The sequence below is a fragment of the Mesocricetus auratus genome, unplaced genomic scaffold, assembly GCF_017639785.1.
Source record: "Mesocricetus auratus isolate SY011 unplaced genomic scaffold, BCM_Maur_2.0 contig_6876_pilon_obj, whole genome shotgun sequence".
Lineage (NCBI taxonomy): Eukaryota > Metazoa > Chordata > Mammalia > Rodentia > Cricetidae > Mesocricetus > Mesocricetus auratus.
In genome coordinates, this window is record NW_024430234.1 from 1 (window position 1) to 14,226 (window position 14,226).

Here is a 14,226-nt window from a genome sequence, read left to right on the forward strand (position 1 = left end):
ACCCAGCGGAGAGACAGATTTTTTGGGGTGTGGAGGTGGAATAATACTGATGAAATGAGAAAAAGTGATTGTATTACATGTTCAAAATTAAAGGGGGGGTTTTAGGAGATGTATTTGAAGAGTACACAAAGGGCCGTGCTTGAGGTGAGGAGGTACAGCCAAGTTCTAGACCCTAAGTTTAGCTCAGCGCAGTGCTAGGGTGAGTCGGTATGCGGGGAACCAGACACCTTGTCCAGGGAGCCAGGCCTTTGCCCCTGCAATGTAGGGTCAGCCTATGTTGCCCCAACTGGGAGTGGAGCCCAGCTGGACTTGTTCTCTCATCTGTCCCGGATAGTTTCCTAATGCTGACTGTGTCATACTGTGGCCTAAAGAAGGTGAGGAAGGGGGGATGATAAGAGGGAGGTTCCCAGCTGGGGTGGTGGCTATGGGAGCCCAGAGAAAGGGCACCATCTGCCTCCACTCCCGGCTGGGTGCACTCAGCTCATGTCTCAATTTGCCGGGTGCTGGCCCCGCCCTTCCTCACCCAGTGGGTACTCCGGAGTCCAGCCCAGCTTGGAGAGTACTGTAGCATCCAGGAACCTCCCCAGCGCCACAGGACTTGGATGTCCCAAGGACACGGATGGCGACAGTGGGACCGCGGACCGGGCCGAATGCAGGGGCCTAAGCTCTGGCTCTGGCGGCAGAGCTCCAAGGAGAGGCGATGTGTTCTATTTGCCTAGAGTTTTTCCGGGAACCCGTGTCGGTCCAGTGCGGGCACAGCTTCTGCCGTGCCTGCATCATGCGCTGCTGGGAGTGTCCCGGAGGGGGAATCAGCACGGTGACCCGAAAGCTGCCCTGTCCACTGCCCTGCCCTCAGTGCCAGGAGCCCGCTCGCCCCAGCCAGCTGCGGCCCAACCGACAGCTGGCCGCAGTGGCCTTGCTGCTTCAGCGCTTCAGCCTGCCCCCGGCCCTCGTCGGGGAACGCGGGACTCCTGCGGTGGCAGCCAGCCGAGGCGGCGGCTGCAAGGTGTTCACAACACGGAGAGCTGCTGAAGCTCTACTGCCAAGATGATGGACATGCCATTTGCGTGGTGTGCGACAGCGCCCGCGAGCATCGTGCGCACGCCGTGCTGCCACTGGAGGAGGCGGTGCAGGAGGCCAAGGTGGTGCAGGATCTCCTGGATCCCTGGCTCTTTTCCAGTCTCCCGGCTCTCCTGGCAAACTACAGGCAGGAGGCCTACAGGGGAGCTCACTTCTCCTTTCTGTTATTCTAAACTGCGGTTTCCCAGAACATTCCTCATGTCCCTTAGTCCCCCAGAGCCGGATGCCTGGAGAAGGCCCCAGAGACTTGGAAGATTTTCTTGTCTGTTACAAACAACAGACAAGAGCAGTTGTAACTCTGCCCAGGAGAAAGTCTCCGCTTGCACACCCACACATCCTGTGCCTTCACTTAGTTCCTTTCCGAGGAGGGGCATGACACTACTCAAAGTACCTGGTTCCTAGAGGGTCACAACCTGGCTTCCTGGTGTGTGTTCTGCAGAAGTCTGGGTTGTGCGAAGCCTATGGGCTCTGGGCACCTCCCCTTTGTCTGTCCCTTGCTGGGCAGCCACAAAAGAGGTGTGTGCGCTCCCTCTCCAGCCCCCCTATAAGTATGCTTTCTGTTGCTTGAGAGGAGTGCAGGAGACAAGGTGGACTGAACCAGCGTGGGAATCTTGAGTTTCAGCACAGACCATGTGGCTGATGTCCTTGGGGAAGTGAGATTCCTGTGCCATTGGAGGGCCCCTGCATTTGCTCTGAGCTGACAAGCGTAATCTGCACAGGCTATGTTCACCCGACAGCCAGAGATGACATCTATCCCAGATCAGAACCTTGGCTTTCTCGCAGATGGCTCTAGGATGGTACATGAGAGGGTTTCCAGAATTATCTTCCCACAATGTGTCCCTTCATATCACAGGAGCTGCTGGACTCCAGGCTGAGGACCTTGAAGAAAGAACTGGAAGACTATGAAGTGTTCTGATCCACGGAGGAGAGGGAAAGCAAGGAGCTTCTGGTGAGGTCAAGTGTGGGAAGCATAGGGCCGTGGATGCCCAGAGCAGTGTGGTGTGTGTGTGTGTGTGTGTGTGTGTGTGTGTGTGTGTGTGTGTGTGTTGAAACAGTAGGGTGGATTTCTGAAAGATAATATGGTTATACATCATGAAGGTTAGCCATATGATTTATAATACAAACCAGAGCTTGTGAAAGGGACTGTTCAAATAATTTTTAGGATACACAGTCATTCACAACCAGCCAATTATGACCTGTAGCAGCATCTTGTAACTGAATGCATTTCTTCACAGAAAATGTCATATTAAGTGGAAACATGAATATAACAAGGAGACACGGATTCTGCCATGTTAAGAACTGGCTCTGTAGACCAGGCTGGCCTCTAAATCACAGAGATCCACTCACAGAAGTCCACTTGCTTCTGCCTCCCAAGTGCTGGGATTAAAGGCATGAGCCACCACCACCTGGCAGAAAATGTTCATTTCCAAAGCTTTGATTTAAGAATTAGAGGTTAAGGGAGAAAATGGTGAGTAGGGATCAGAGAAACTCCTGGCTGTGGCAGAGGACAGGAGGCTTGGGGACTTAGGTTCTCTAGTGTCCGACACCTCCAATTTGAAAAGAAATTTTCTATCTCACAAATTCACCCCCTAGCTCAATAAATAGTGCTGAAAGAATGGAAGGGATCTTTAGGGCCTTTTAGGGCTAAGTCATTTGTTCATGAAGCAGGGAATAGAGGACAAGGTTGGGCAGAACCTCTTATTCTTTAAAAAATTAATTTATATTGTGGGATGCATGTGCCACTGTCTGCATGTGGAGGTCAGAGGGCAACTTTGTATCAGTTTCTGCCCTCCACCTCTAGGGATTGAACAAATTGCCATGCTTATGAACCAAGTGTCTTTTACCTGCTGAGATATCCCCCAGCCCAAACTTTAGGTTTTGTTTTGGTTTGGTTTTTTGAGACAGGGTTTCTCTGCATTGTTTTGGAGTCTGTCCTGGAACTTGCTTTGTAGACCAAGCTGGCCTTGAACTCACAGAGCTCTGCCTGCCTCTGCCTCCCGAGTGCTGGGATTAAAGGCATATGCCACCAACGCCTGACTAGCCCAGACTTGTTTAGGTTAGAAAGGGAAATACTATGGAGTTCAGATACTCAGGCTCTTCTCTGAGCTCTTTGTTGCTGTTGTTTTGCTTTGCTTGAGACAGGGTCTCTCTCTCTAGCCCTGGGTGTCCTGGAACTTGCTATGTAGGCTGGCCTTGAACCTACAGAGATCCACCAGTTTCTCCCTCCCCAGTGCTAGAGGATTAAAGTTGTGTGCCACCACGCCTAGCTCCTCTCCTTACTTTTAACTGCTCTTAACTTCGTTCCATCAAGCCTCCCAGACTTTCATATTTGATCATTTACTTCCCTTTCAAAAGCAAAGTTCACCCATCCAGACCTTTATTCCACCTCTACTGGAGAAAGGAGCAAGATCCCAGCTCTTCAACCTTTGGTTTACATCTATGACTGAGAGGACATTCTCTATGGCCTGGGCAACTTCCCAGTCTCCGACCCACCTCCTCAGAATATTGTTTAGCACCCCCCACATTTCTGCCCTGTCCCAAACCCTACCCCCAACCTATCCAAACCAGGGCCTTTCACAGCCAAGCATGTGTTCTACCACTGAGTCACACGTCCCTCGTTCTTCTTACCATTCGGTCATAGGTGAATCTGCCTCCGTTGTTCCACTAAATAGGGATTTTATTTTATTGGTTTTTTGAGACAGGGTTTCTCTGTGGCTTTGTAGCTTTCCTGGAACTAGCTCTTGTAGATGGCTGGTCTTGAACTCACAGAGATCCACCTGCCTCTGCCTCCCGAGTGCTGGGATTAAAGACGTGTGCCACCACACACAGTTGATAAACAGGGATTTTTATAATTGTACAAATTTTCTGGGCTGAAGTTAGGATAGGAGGAGAATACTTTCATCTGAAAAATGCCCTTACCCGATTCCAGTAATGTCTGGAGGTGTTTTGGTTTGTCCACTGTTGTTATTATTTATTCTGTCCACATTTTGCAACTGGGCTTTTATTTTTCTCTCCTGTAAATTTCACTTTCACTCATACTCCATGACTGACTGTGTAGCTGGGTGGCTTGCCCCTGAGGACTTCCTCCTTTCTCTCTTGTTCCTTGATCTTCTCTCTTCCCTGATTTCTCCTTCTATTTATTCTCTCTGCCTGCCAGCCCCACCTAGCCTTTCTCCTGCCTAGATATTGTCCATCCAACTCTTTATTAGACCATCAGGTGTTTTAGACAGGCAAAGTAACACAGCTTCACAGAGTTAAACAAATGCAACATCAAAGGATGCAACATTTCATCATCAGTAGTGTAGTGGGGAGTATCCTTGCCTGTCACCCAGGAGAGCAGGGTTCGATTTCCACCACGGGGAAACAAGCTATCCTTGCCGGGCATTGGTGATGCATGCCTTTAATCCCAGCACTACAGCCAGGAATTATGTGGCACCAAATGTCAGCAACAGCAAGATTGGGACAGTTTTCTTGGTCTGTTCATCTGCTTTCTGCTGTTGTCACACAATGTCATTGACTGTGTGGTCTTTTAAAGAATAGAGTTTGTAATGATAAATAAAAAGAAGGTATGCCAGTAAGCAAACACGCCATGTGCAAGAGGTTTATTGGGAGAGGTGAGGGAGAATCTAAGAGCGAAAAGCCATGTCTGAGTGGGAACAAGAAAGACATGAGACAAGAGAGTGAGCTGTGCTCTTGAAGGCACATTTAAGGGTGCAAGTTAGAGGCAGGCACCTGGCAACAGGTGATGGCGTACTGCTTTGGTGGCAGAGGCTGCTGCTGCTGCTGCGTGAACTAATGGAGTTCGACTGGATATGATGACTCACACCTTTAGTTCCAGCTCCTGGGGGGCAGAAACAGAAGGGTACCTGTGAGTGTGAGGCCAGCCTGGTCTTCATAATGAACTCCAGGACAGCCAGGGCTGTACAACAAGAGCAACGAAAGTTTAGTGTACAATTCTGGAGGCTGGAAGTCTAAAAGGATGGTGCCAGCAGCTGCTCTGCACCCCATGAGGGCTTTCTCCATGAACCATAGCAAGATGGAGGGTGCCACATGACAAGACAGAGGGAATATGTTCTCAGGTTCTTCCCTTCCTCCCTATCTTACCCCCTCCAGTTTTTAAAGGTGGTGTCTCATTATATAACCCATGTTGGCCTGGACCTTGCTATGTAGCCCAGGCTGGCCTTGTACTTGCAGGACCTCATTCTCCTGAGTGCTACAGTTATAGATGCTCACCACTAACACAGACATGGAGAGCTATTTTGATAAACACTTCTGCTTGGGTTGTTCCCTTGGGAGTCAATGTCATAGAGTTAACAGAAGTAGACATAAGAGTCAGACTACACTGCCTTAGAAACTTAGCTTAACTATTTTTGGGTGAGTCTCCTCACCCTAAAATGGAATAAGAAGTGTGCTGACCTCATTGGGTCAGGGTGGATGAATTCAAGTGCTCCTCCCTGATGCTGCCGTTCAAGGTCTGATAATGGAGGCAAGGCAGGCGTACTGTGGGAAGCCTTGGGAGCTGTGATCTGAGCGCAGGGCTCCTGACTTCACTCTTTCACAGCTCCACTTCTACCCTTCTCTTCCTTCCTCTGTAATTGTCTGGGAGAGGACCTTTCATAATTGAGCTTGCCTTGTCGGGGACAGGATACTTACCTGTTGATAGCCACTAGAATTCTTGTTTACAGGGATTTTGCTACACAAGTGTGCTTGTGTAAAAAAAAATTCAAGGAGTTCATCTAAAAACGTGAAAACTCCTAAATCTGATAATGGAAAGAACGCAATGCTAAGCTTGTCCAGAGTATGTACTCTTGCCCAGTGGGTGCGCTCTTACCTCTGCTTACAGACGTTTTCTTCTTCCCTCCCTGTACCTCCAGAGTTCTGCATTCTCTCCTTGAATTTCCATAAGACTTGAAGCCACAATAGTATTTTTAAAAATAGGACAGAGTTGCAGGCAGTGGTAGTGGGGTACACCTTTAATCCCAGATTTTGGGAAGTAGAGGCAGAGGCTGGCAGATCTCTGTGAGTTCAACGTCATCTTGGTCTACATAGAAAGTGCCGGGCCAGCCATGACTACATGGTGAGACCCTGTCTCTAAAACAGAAGGTGAAAGGTAGTTGAATGAATATACAGAGGAAGAAAAAGCAACCTTTGATTTAGTCCTCATGATGGAAGCTGCAGCCTGAGGTAGTTGTGGGGAGTTTGAAGATGCCCTAAGGGAGGGGTAGAGCCCAGGTCCTAAGAAACACCAGAGGACATCTGTGGCTGGGGAGAGAGGAGCATGAGTTCAGGCTGTGGCTTGTAGAGTCCAGCTATTTTAATTAGGGGTGTGTGCAGTGTGCAGGTGTGGGTGTGCCTGCTTCCCCGGTGAGGGGAAGCAACCCTGCCCCAGAGGATGCCTCCTCCAGTCCCATGTCTTAATGTCATGCCCAAGTCCCTTCTCTAAGTCATGTGCCAACCTCTCCTCTTCCCAAGACAGAAGCAGATGGCAGCAGAGAAAGAGAAGGTGGGGGCAGAGTTCCAGGCACTGCGGGCCTTTCTGGTGGAGCAGGAGGACCGGCTTCTAGGCCAACTGGAGGTGCTGTCCTGAGAAGTGACCCAGAAGTAGAATGAGAACCTGGCCCAGCTGGAGGTTGAGATCACTCAGTTGTCCAAACTCAGCAGCCAGATCAAGGAGACAGCTCAGAAGCCTGACCTAGACTTCCTCCGGTAAGGCTGGCTCAGTCACAGCCTTGAGGCCTTTGCCCTAGGCATTAGGAGAGGCTGCTGGAGAGCAATCATACTCCAGGAGGAAGGGGATTGTAGAAAAGGGCATTGACTCTCCTGGGATTGGAAGGCTAGAAGTGATGTGATAAAACTTTCATGGTTGTTGGGTGGTGGTGGCCCACACCTTCAGTCCCAGCGCTTGGGAGACAGAGGCAGGTGAATCTCAGTGAGTTTGAGGTCAGCCTGGTCGACTGAGTGAGTCCAAGGACAGCCAAGGCTGCACAGAGAAACTCTGTCTCTAAAAGCAAAAACAGCAAGAACAACAACAAAAAACTTTTATGGTTACCAGGCATTATAATTTATTTTACATTTATTCTGTATACACACATTTGAGACCAGTCTCGGGAAATAATCCTTATCTTTGCTACCCTTAATTCACTCTCCTATTCTATTTCATTAAAAAAAAAGTTGGGGCTGGAGAGATGGCTCAGCAGTACCAGCACTGGCTGTTTGAATCCCAGTACCAAAATGGTGACTCATCAACTCTGTAACTCTAGTTTTAGGAAATCTGGCACCGTCTTCTGACCTCTGGGCACAGACACACACAAAGGTAAAATACACATACACATAAACATTTCTTTAAAAATAAATAATCAATAAAAAAACAGTCACCAGGCTCAGGTTAGTAGCATACACCTTTAACTCCAGCACTCAGGAGGCAGAGGCAGGCAGATCTCTGAGTTCGAGGCCAGCCTGGTATACACAGTGAATTCCAAGACAGACAGCTATACAGTGAAACCCTGTCTGGGGAGGGACGACAATGACACAAAAAAAGAAACAAACAAGACCCCATGACTTGTCTGGGTGGTAACCATGCTAGTATTAACCATAGCTTTGCCTATCTGTGGCCAGAGTTGAAGGGTGCTATAGCTGACATAACATCCGGTAGCTAGCCATAGCTAGAAACCAGGCGCCTGTGGTTAGTGGGGCATGGTTTATTTTCTGTGAGTCAGATAAGGGGCAAGTCATGTTTTCTCAGTGGTGAATGGATGTTATATTATGATGATTTGACTTCCTTCCCTCTTTTCTTTCAGGAAGTCAAAAACACATTAAGCAAGTGAGTGAACCTAACCGTTCCTAGGTCTTTCCAAGCTGGTTCGCGCCCCCTCCCCAGGCCTTTTCTTTTTATCCCAACATCATCTCTCATCTCCTGACCCCCAATTCCCACTTCCTTACCTGGGTACTTTTAAGGACAAGGCCCACCTACCTGGCTATGGGAATTCCTGCATAAAGTTGCTTTTCCTTTTTCCTCTTACAGGAAGCAGCTGGGAAGCCAGAGAGAAGGGATGGGGAGAGGGAGATAGAGGGAAGAAAAGACAGAATAAGACAGTCAGTTGGATGATAGTCTCTTCAAAGGCAGTCATGGAAGTCCTTCCCCCAGCCCCACCCCCTAAGGTTGTGTTATCTGCTAATAGAGCTTAAGTTGGAATCCAGCCTTTAACACACAGGTCTTTAGGAGTACACGTATCTAAACTATAGCACTACCCTATTTGTCATAGGCAGTGGAGTGGGAAGGTGTTCTTGGGACTTACTCAGGGGCCTTGTCCTGCACGTGCAGCAGCGTGCCTTGCTCCAAGCCAACCACAGTCTCATCTGAGATGAAGAATGAAGTGTGAAATGTTTCCCTCAAGAGTTTTGTCTTAAAAGGATTGCTGAAGAAGTTCAAAGGCATGGGGCCTGGGTGTGAGCTTGACTGGGCAGTGTTGGGTGGAAGGGGTGTGCTCCTGGTCTGTACTGGGGACCTAAGGGTCTGTCTTTCTTGAACTGAAAAGAGGAACCAGGAGGTGGGGTGTACCAAAGCCTGATTGTTTGGGGAAGGCACTGATGACAAAGTCAACTCAGTTTCATGCTTGGGGGGTCCCTCCTCCCTGTGTTCCCATCTTGGCTCTGCACCTGTAACTCTTGACCTCTAAGAGTGTCTGGAGTCGGGTGGGCTCTGAGTATGTGGGGAGAGGAGGTCTCCTGGCCAGGCAGTCTCCCACATTGCACATTTGTTCTGTTTTGTTTCTCTGCAGAGGATCTCCAGGGAGAGTTGGAGAAAGAGGAGAAAGGTATGGATGGCCGTTGGGCTGTGAGTATAAGGCTGGCCAGGCAGTACACTTCCTCCCTGCCGGAGGCTCTCTCTGGGGCTTTACAAATGGATGACCCTGTCTGCCCATCCACCTCAGTGACTATCACTCTGCCCGCATCCTAATTCTTGCTTGACATCTTTGAACCCTCGTGTGGCGATGGGGCCCATTGGTCCATAAGCCACGAGTGGTCAGGATAGGGAATGATTTGGCTTTAGCTTGCTTGGGGGCAGATAAATCCTCCGAAGTTCTTGGGAATTGTGTGTGGGATTGGGGGACAGTGGAAACAAAGGGACCCTGCAGAGATCTGGGGCAGCAGCAGGGGTGGAGCCAGTGATGTGTGTGTGTGTGTGTGTGATACAACCCTGAAGGGAAGGAAGCAAGTGCACAGAGTTTACCTGGTTAGGATCCTGTCGTGGCCCCTTTCACTCAGCATGCCCTCGATGTGCCCTCAACCCTGAGTGGCCTTCAAGGCCCCAGCGGATCTAACCTCTGCATCTTAGGTCCTTGGTACACACTCCTTGCTGCTTCTAGAATGCACCAACCACACATGAGCTTCAGAGCCTTTGTGTTGCACTGGACACCCCTCGGTCAGAGTCAAGTTTTCCTGCCATGTAACTGGCTTCTCACCTCCTTCAGATCTTTCTGTAACACACCCTTCCTGTGAGCCATTCCTGGCTGCTGTGGTTGAAAGGGCAGTTTGTGCTCCAGATGTTCTGCCACTGCCTCCCTCACACAGCTGGGAAGGAAGCAGCAAAGGGGCAAGGTTGTCCACCAGTCTTGATCTCTGTAGTATTCCAGGATGTCTCAGTTCACTGTTTTATAGCTGTGAAGATTCACCAGGACCAAAGCAACTCTTACAAAGGAAAACATTTAATTGGGGCTTGCTTACAATGTCAGAGGGTTAGTTTGTGATCGTCATTGCTGAGACTGAACAGGCATGGTGCTGTAGCAGTAGCTGAGGGCTTTACATCTGCAGGCAGCAGGCAGAGAGGGGGGTGGCGGGGAGGACTCTGGGTGGGCCTGGCTTAGGCTACACATTTTCCTCCAACAAGGCCATACCTCCTAATCCTTCCTAAATAGCTCCACTCCCTGGTGACTTAAGCATTCAAACTTATGAGCCTATGGGAGCCATTCTCATTCAAATCACTGCAGAAGGCCTGGAACAAGTCCTATAATAGTGTGTACAACTTAGTGCATTTTGTAGCTTTTTAATTTGAACATTTTCAAACATATTCCAAAGGTGAGAGAAGAGCACAATGCATGCCACACATGTGCACATCATCTATCTTCAATTGCCAGTCAGTGAACATTTGTTTCACTGACACTGTGTCCAGTTTTTTTCTTTGGTTGGTTTTATTTTTTTTGGTTTTTCGAGACAGGGTTTCTCTGTGGCTTTGGAGGCTGTCCTGGAACTCACTTGGTAGTCCAGGCGGGCCTTGAACTTACAGAGATCCACCTGCCTCTGCCTCCCGAGTGCTGGGATTAAAGGCGTTCACCACCACTGCCCGGCTGTGTCCAGTTTTTAGTTTAGCTTTTTTGTTTTTTTTTTAAGATAGGGTTTCTCTGCATAGGCTTGAGTGTCCTGGAACTAGTTCTGTAGACCAGGCTGGTCTTGAAATCACAGAGATCTGCCTGCCTCTGTCTCCCGAGTGCTGGGATTAAAGGCATGTGCCACCCCACCCACCAGCATGTCAAGTTTTATAATAAAACAAAGATATTGTATTTACACAAATAATGTGAGAATATGTTACCTCCAAAAAGACAGACTTTTAAACATAGTGTCTCATTTCTGCCTCTCCTAAAAACAACCATCACACCTAGAGAGAGTGATGTTTCTTTCTTGTGTCTACTTTTAAAATTTCCCCACTTGTCTTTGTTTTGAGACAAGGACTCTGGCTGGCCTCAGGCTGGCTATGTAACTGAAGATGACCTTGAACTCCTGGTTCTTCTGCCTCCACCTAAACTCAGGCTTTCTCTACAATGCCATCTCCACAATTATCTTTGAAATCAGATTTGATTATCTGCTCAAATTGAGATCCAAATCAGGCCTACTGTGTTTCCTAGACTTATGAGTTATTTAAAAATGTTTAATACTTGTTTGTTAAATTGAAGAAAGAGAAGAGGAAGAAAAAAGGAAAGTTAAATAGGCACTGTAGAGGGAGGAGGGTTGAGGGTATTGGCTTTCCCTCAAGGGAGGGAAGACCAGGTGACAATAAGGGAGTGTGCCCTTAGTGTAGAGGCTGTGAAAGTAACGCTGTTGGAAACATCTTTCTTTCTCTATCCTCAGTGGAATTGACTTTGGACCCTGATACAGCCAACTCCCTCCTCATCTTGTCCCTGGATCTAAAGAGCTTGCGCCTAGGACAGTGCGCCCAGGACTTGCCTAACCATCCCCGCCGCTTTGATACTAACACCCGCAGTTTGGCATCCTGTGGTTTCTCCTCAGGGCGACATCACTGGGAGGTGGAAGTGGGCTCCAAGGATGGCTGGGCCTTCGGTGTGGCCCGAGAGAGCCTGCATCGCAAGGGCCTCATGCCCTTTACCCCTGAGGAGGGTGTCTGGGCAATGCAACTCAACAATGGGCAATACTGGGCTGTAACCAGCCCCGAGAGGATGCCCCTCAACTGGGCATCTGTCGCGCGAGTGAGGGTGGCGCTAGAACTGGAAGTGGGGGCGGTGTCCTTCTATGCGCCACCTCTACACCTTCCGGGTCAACTTTCAAAAGCGAGTGTTCCCCCTTTTCTCTGTTTGCTCCACCGGCACCTACTTGCAAATCTTGCCTTGAAGAGCTGTGGGGCTTCCCAGGAGGGGACAGGGCAGCCTGGAGGGAGCTCTCCCCCATAAGACAGACGTACTCCATCTTGGACTTTCCCTCCACACCCCTAACCCAGTTTGCCCTAGCAGGCTGTCACAACCAGAGGCGCTGAAAACTGATTGAGGAAAGAGGCGCTGTCGGGTAACTCACAGGGAAGAGATGCCTTGGACCCTTGGGCATTCTCCCTTCCTGTACTGTTCCTACGCGTTGTGTCTGAACTATGGAGAGGTGATCGCCCACAGAGCCCAGCTCTTAACAAGGGTGCTTCAAACCACATGGGCTAGATTTAGAAGGGTCCCTGTGCTCACAGAACAATGTCGAAGACTGGCACCCTTGCAAAGGGTGTGCTTTGGCTCTCCAGCCATCAGGTTATTACTTTACATTTATTTGTGGCAGCTGCGGGCTCTGCCTGGAGAGGTCACTGAGTCCTCTGAATCCAGTTGGCCAGGCTGGGCTGTTTATTTAGGGAGGAACACTGTAGCTCCAGGCTCAGAAGCCAGCCTGATTAGATCTGGAAGGAAACTCTTGACCTATAAACAAGGCCTGGACGACAGTGTACACATATACCTGCATTGCTGTTTTCCAGCACCTGTTAGCCTGATATAATGATATCTTTGACCATAGTAACTGGCAACATGTGTGATCATAGGTGCCTTAAGCCTCACATTTTCCATCAGTGTATAGCCTCCTTTGGGTAAGGAGATCAAAAGGTTCTGGAATTGTGAAGCACAGATTGATTCTTGATGCAACTAGCACCAGTGTGGAGATACACGCAGCATAAACACAGCCCTGACTAACTCTTTCTGGATCTTACTAACTATGCAAACAGCAAAGCATCCTGGTGTCGAGGACTACTGAGCCTCCACTATGGAGAGCGTTGAGCGGGCAAGCCTCCTTATCCTGTTGGATACAAAGCTGGGCTTCTGGAAGGGCAGCAGTGGGCTGTTCCCTGCTTAGTGAGTGCTCCCTTGGGAAGAGGCAGAGCAGATGGAAATACAGATTTTGAGCACAGTTCTGGGGGTGGATGGATTCATTCTTGATGCTCTGGTCTGACTGTAGGAGGCTATGTCTGAGTAATGGTTTCATCCCGAGTGTCATGTATTTGGGGTGTATGAGCTTATGTGCTTGTATCTCAGATATCGGATGAGATGTTCAAGGGTTTCAGAGAGGGCACTTTTGAGCACCTGTATAGGGGTTAGCTGTTGCAAACAGATAACCACACAAAAAACACAGCTTCCCATTTACCGTGGAATCATGATGGGCAGTGTTCAGATCCCCGCATCCATGTAACAGGTAGTATGTTTTATAAATATCCAGTCTCCAGCTTCAAAGGATATTATGACGCCCTCTCTTGGTCTCTCTGTACACACACCCCAGAGCCAGCACACATACATGTGTATACACATACACACAGATAACATACACATAAACATACACATACGATTTCACTTCAAAGGGAGCAAGAGATAGCTTATTGTGGTATGGGGATGTGACAGCCAGCCCTAACCTGATGGCACTGTGTTATTGCCTGCTGTACCCCAGTCAACTTGTCACACTTCTTCCAGAGTGCTCAGACCTGTGTAATTTATGCATAATTCCCCTGTAATGGCTAAAGAAACAATATGGTACCAGGTAACCCTTAAGGGCCATTGACCTTTGCCCTGGAATGACTGTGAGATCCTAGTGGCTGCAGGTAAGATAAGAATAGGACAATGGTGTTCCTGCTTTTGCTTTCAAAAACTCAATGTTTGTGGGACTGGGATGAAGTAGTCTTTTCATTACTATACAATGGGAAAGAGAAACAATGGAAGGGAATAAAGCGATTTCCTGACCAGTCGTGGATTCCATAGAAATTGTAATGTACATTTTGATATCACCTGGGTTCCTGTAGTTCTCTACAGAACAGCATGCTGTTTGCCTCTGAGGCTACTGTCTTTCTGCTAGCAGTAAGAGCCAACTCATTTAATCTAAATTGAGCCTAAGTCTTTGGTCTTTACCAGTGGATTGGAACACCACAACACTGAAGTCAAGTATGAGTGACTATGTCTCAGGGGCAGATTTAGACTTAAGATAGCTCTAAATATTGTGTTTCCTTGGCTAGGCTGGAACTCTCTATGTAGACTAGACTGGCCTTGGATTCACAGAGACCCTCCTGCCTCTGCAGCTCTGGGATTAAATGTGTGTACCAACCATACTCAGCTTGTATGGCTTTTTGATGACCATAATTTCCTTTGCATCATTTAATGACTGTGCTTAGAATGACAAAATATTACATGTCACAGGAAGTGGGGTGTTGGGTGTAGGTATCCTGTGTACATGTGAGGCCAGGACCAGGGATTGTGCGTAGCTGCTGTCTATATGTATACATGATTCTGTCTGTCAGAGAATGGTATTTGTAGCATAATTACAGATGTCTGTATAATGGCTGTAATGCGACAGCAGTTACTGTGACAATTACTTGGCTACAAAGAAACTTGGTGACTTGACTGCCCAAGC

The 14,226-nt window shown here is 48.6% G+C and overlaps 1 pseudogene; it reads left to right on the forward strand.

The window, feature by feature from the left end:
- The first annotated feature begins 619 nt into the window (after positions 1-619).
- Positions 620-12,741, forward strand: LOC121138039 (annotated as a pseudogene).
- Positions 12,742-14,226: the final 1,485 nt, after the last annotated feature.